Source organism: Trichosurus vulpecula, chromosome 2 (assembly GCF_011100635.1).
Source record: "Trichosurus vulpecula isolate mTriVul1 chromosome 2, mTriVul1.pri, whole genome shotgun sequence".
Classification (NCBI taxonomy): Eukaryota; Metazoa; Chordata; class Mammalia; order Diprotodontia; family Phalangeridae; genus Trichosurus; species Trichosurus vulpecula.
The window spans coordinates 136892028-136897692 of record NC_050574.1 but is presented as its reverse complement, the minus strand read 5'-3'; positions in this window follow the sequence as shown (position 1 = coordinate 136897692).

Genomic DNA, 5665 nt, shown 5'->3' with positions numbered 1-5665 from the left:
TCTTTAAAGTCTTCCCTATTAGCTTTTGTCCTCACTGCAAACTTTATTGCCAAGCACCCGATATCCAAAGGGCTGAGCTCATGTCTAGAATTACTTTCCTTAAGAAGACACTGACCCAGCCATCCTGGAAAGCAATTTGTTAACTATACCCAAAACATTGTTAAACCGATGATACCTTTTAATCCAGCAATACCACTATATTAGGTCTTTAAAAGTGATCTAAGAAAGAGGAAAAATATTTATAGCAGCTCTTTATGATGGTGACAAAGAATTGGAAACTGGGGGGATGCCCATCAATTGGGGAATGACTGAACTGGTATGGATATGATGGAAAACTGTTATGCTATAAGAAATGATGAAGGGCATAGCTTAAGAAAAACATGGCAAGACTTGTATGAACTGATGTAGAGTGAAGTAAGCAGAACCAAAAGAATAATTTGTGCAATACCAACATTATTGTAAGGGCACTTTGAGTGAAGACAAGGACAGTTACCATCAGAGCTTTATATAGCAATTATGACTTTAGAAAGCAATTCATCTGGGGAGGAGAAAGGAAGAGGGGACACAGGGAAACCACTGATGGTAGTAGTGGGACAGCAGTGGATGTCTGTACAGGAAATTAACTGGAGTGTGGCTGCAGTGAGGGAAGGAAATGAACTATATCTAGAAGCTTCCCTTTTTAACTAATTATGTGACAATTATTTTTGCCAACTAGGTACAAAGTATGGTTGTTTTAGGCTATAAAGAGTGTAAGCATAATTAGCACACTTGAAATATTACTGCCTTTAAGCAAAACTCCAATGGCTCCAACCTAGTTACGACTCTAGTCACCAGAAACCATTATCAAGCTACGAATTGGCTGTTATTAGTTGGAGCTCACCAATCTTGAACTTCAGAACAGTAAGACACACTGTCACTCTCTTTTTGGCTTTTACTTTTTTTGAGTCATAGTACAGGCACATTTTTTTCTTCCCATATGGACCAAAGCACTTTTCACCTATTCACTTCAGTGTGATTTTTAATTTTATGGCCCTACGAACAAGATCATCCATTGAAAAGGCAGACCCATTTAATGCCATCTCACCTCTGAAGAGCGTTCATCATTTCACATAGATATTTGGTAGCCTATATTTCCTCCAGGTGGCAAAGCCAGTATTTCCTAGACACAAAAATGAAGTCACATCATTGTTTATTGTTTGCCTACCATAATTCCCTGCTGGCCAAAGCCATCCTGCATACAAGTCCATCTGAAAAGCCGCTTTCACATGCCCCAAGTGGCTTACACCCAAGTTAGAGAGGCTGTTGCATTTTGCAACAACTGGAAATATCTCCTCATTTTGGTGCAAAATAGCTTGAACTTTATAAACATTCAATACGTAGAGCACAGCACACCTCCTTAGTTTCCAAATGAATGAAAATGACACATTCATAGCTAGGTTAGCCACAGCAGCTAACTGCCAAGCAATTACTAATGACTCACAGGAAGATAGAGAGGCTGTGTAAGCATCAATGAAGGTCACCCATTTTGTCAATAAGCATTGCATGGGAAATACGATGTCACTATGCAACCACAGAAAATGTACCATCAGAAATCACTGGACCTCTTAAGAATATATATATTTTTTTGCTTTCCAGCTCACTGATAAACCTTCTGATTCCAATTTTAGCGATATTCTGGGGGAGACACTGAGACTGCTGATATTGAAAATGTCTAGATTGGCCACACTACGTCACCATGTACAGTATTGCTGATCCATTGTGAAATGGCAATTAGATTGCTTTGCTAGGAGCACTCATTTTAAAACATTCTAGCTAGTGAACCACAAACATTCCCACAATGACAAAAATAGAATCAGGATACTTAGATACATATATGTGTGTTCAAAGGACTAAGCATTGAGAGTACCTTGAGAAATCTAAGAATAAATAAAATATTTAGTGTGCTGTTCTTTCCTTATTAAATATTTTATTGTGATTCTTTGGGTTATTAATATTATCTACCTTTCAGTGCTATACTCCTAACATAGCTGTAGTATAGCCGAGTTTTTGAGGTCAAGGTATTTTACGATACATAAGCTTTTTCTATCAACACTTTTTATGCATAAAAGGTTATTCCCTGTCTTTGGTGCCACAAACAAGCCCATTTTATATTTCAATGATGTGTCATGTATAAATTCAATACTAAAAATAATTTAAGATTGAGTAAGAACCTTCCTAATGCGACATTCTACTTGAGTAAAGGGACCTAATGACCTTGCTTCCCTTTGAACATGGATCTCTCAACAATTTGACAAAGAACAGTGCACTCTGAGAAGGAAATGCACACAGCAGTAGGAGATTTGGATCTTGACAATGCATACTCATTGTACCAGCTAGAATCATTAATTCTTAAAGCTTGAAGAGACCTGGCCTCCTTACAAAAATAAAAATAATCATATTATCTAAGAGTTCTACCTCCGAGTTAGAGAATGAAGGTTATCCCCAGAAGATCAAGGGGACCTGAGACACTAATGACCACATAGGAATTGGTCACAGTGGCAACACTGATAACTAGCCCAAGGTTGTTCCTCGTTTGAATCCCAGGACCTACTTTGCAGAAGCTCATGCTTATGTACTGGTACAAAGTACCAGTGTGTCATGTGCCAATACAGGAGAGCACTTGCTTCCTGGTTCCAAAGTCCTCTGGAGGCCACACTGTTGGTTTTGGCCACTTCTTAGCCCATACTGGCTTTGTCCTATGATACCACTGTGGGAGCACCTCCAACTTTACACAGGACCAACATTCTCTGTATCCCACCCATTATCTTTATATCCCTCTTCCAAATTTCCTGGCAGAACACTCTGCCTTGTGAAAAAAGATGCATGGTTAGTTGCTCCCAGACCATTACATCCTTCTCTTGAGGAGGCAAAATTCTGGCCAAAAAGTTATCCAGGAGTATTCGACTTTATAAGCTAGACAGTGTTCAGAGGACAGCAGTCAGAATGCTGAAGAACATTGAACTCAAATATCCTAAGAGATTGAGTTGAATGATCTACCAGTATTTAACCTGGATCACAGTTATCATATATTTGGACTGGGAGGGAACTTTGAAGATCATCTAGTCTACCACCCTACTCATTTTTATAAATGAGGAAACTGAGGTTTTGATTAGTTAAATCACTTGTCCAAAGTCACATAAGCAGTAAGTGGCAGAAATGGAATTTGAACTCAGGTCTTCTAAACCCAAATTCATTGCTCTTTACTTAAGGTCAGCACAATAGGAGTCTTCAAGTAGTTGAAAGGATGTCACTTGGAATTACTCTGGCTATGTTTGGGCCCCAGAAGGACTGAGTAGGTGCAATGGGTGGAAGATACAAAGAGGTTTATTTAGGCCAGGTATAAGAAAAATGTGCTAATAATTATCCAAAAGTTCAATGGATTGCCTCAGAACGTTTCCTTGCAGAAAGTCTTCAAACGAAGGTCAGATAACCTCTTGTCAAGTATATAGAAGAGATTCTTGTTCAGCTATAGGTTGGTTGGCCCCCTAACATGTGATTCTATAATCAGTAACATTAGAGAATTGGTCCTTTCTGTGCTTCGGGAAGAAAATAAATCCCAGGGGAGAATCATTTCCTCATCTCCTTATAAGAGAGTGAGAAGTGTTGATACCTACTGATTGAAGCATATCAAAACAAAGTGTTGAGGCAATTATACATGAGATTCATTTGATGAAGAAATATATTGCTTGTGACCTGAGTGATTCATTTAATTTATCTACAATAAAGGCAGTCATTGGATAGTTGCTCACCTCTTCATTTCACCATTCTTGTGTTGACATTTCCTAAGCAGTAGAGCAGCATGTTTGATAGTTCTCAATCTCCTTAGTCCCTTTATGTTTGAACCTCAACCATTCTACTCCATTGTAAAACCTCCTTCCCTTGGATTATGTTAGACTAATTTTCTAATTTAGATCCTAGCTATCTCTATGAATGTCCCCTTCTCTTCCTCCTAATAATGGACAACCTTCCAGGACTCAATTATCAGCCCTCTCCTTTATTGCCTGTACTCTCACTGTTTAAAAACTAATCCACTCTTATGATTTCAACCTATATGCCTCTTTATCTCATTTCACCTAAAATCTAATCCCGCATATTCAACTCCCTTTGGAAATGAGAGAAGTTTTACATTATAAGGACCCTTAGAGATTATGAAGTACCCTTTACTCCGCATTTTACATATGAGAAAACCAAAACCCAGAAGAGTAAATGTAACTGGCCTCAAGTTACATAACTAGTAAAAGGCAAAACTCAAATCTATGTCTTCACCACTTCTTTGAAAGAAGAATGACAAGCTGGAGACCCCATAACCAGAAGAAAAGCACCAGAATGATTAAAAAAAAGCCTTGAAATCAAGATACATGAGAATCAGATGAAGGAACTGAGGATGTTTAGCCTAGAAAAGAGAAGATACAAGCATATGGAGTACCTTTCTTCAAGTATTTCAGGAATTCATCACACAGAAAGTATAAAGACTTATTCTGCTTGGCCCCAGAGAAGTATAAGCAATGAAGGGAAGCTGCAAAGAGAGAAATGTAGGCTTGATATGAGGAATAATTTCCTAAAAATTAGAGCTAAACAAAAGTAGAAAAGGACAGTGATGAGTTTTCAAGGGAAAGTCTTTGAAGAATCATAAGACCACTTACTGAGGATACTGGAAAGGGGGGTTGTTGTTCAGGTGAGGGTTAGACTAGATGTCCTCTGTACTCCTTTCCATCTCTGAAGATTCTATGATCCTGTGACTCCAAGTCCAATGATCTTTCAGTTATTCTATGCTCTCCCCAATTATAATTGCCATCACCTCAAATTAAATATATCCCATGTTGTTTAACTTTGTTGCTCCTAGAGCTAACTCTATTCCCAGTTTCCCCAATTCTGTAAATGGAACCACCGTTCTTATACTTACTCCAGATCAAAACCCAAGAGCTCTCTTTGACTCCTCCCTCCCCTTCACCTTCAATGTCCACCTGTATCTTTGTGGCTCACTAACAAACCTATGAATTCACATGGACTGGGTTCAGTCTTAAAGGCTTCACAATAATTATATATCTGCCTCCAGATATGTGACTGAATATATGGCATCTGCCTGCCTGATCTTTTGATACTGATATTTAGTCCCCATCCAGAGTTTCCCTTAGAACATACGTATATATATATATATATATATATATATATATATATATATATATATATATGTATATATATGTATATATATATATATGTATGTGTGTATGTGTTTCCACAATCCAGCTAGCAGCTTCTGTGAGGGTGTAAGACCCACCCACAGCCAGCACCCAGAAAGCTGCCGGCATGCTGGCAAAGCACAGGTTCTTTTGATCTGCTTAACCAAGGAAAGCAAGGTTAAAGGGGTTGACAAGCTCACTTTAATTCAGCATACAGACATCATTCAGTTAGTTCAGGGGAAAAAGCCAGCATGCTGAACTTCAAAACAAAATACAAACAAATTACAAGCATCAACAGACAGACCAAATACAGATTCATTCACTTACTTCAGGGGAAGGGACCAGCACCTAAACTTCAGAACATTCATTTAGTTCAGGGGAAAAAGCCAGCACCCTGAACTTCAGAACAAAATACAACCAAATTACAAATGTCAACAGACAGACCC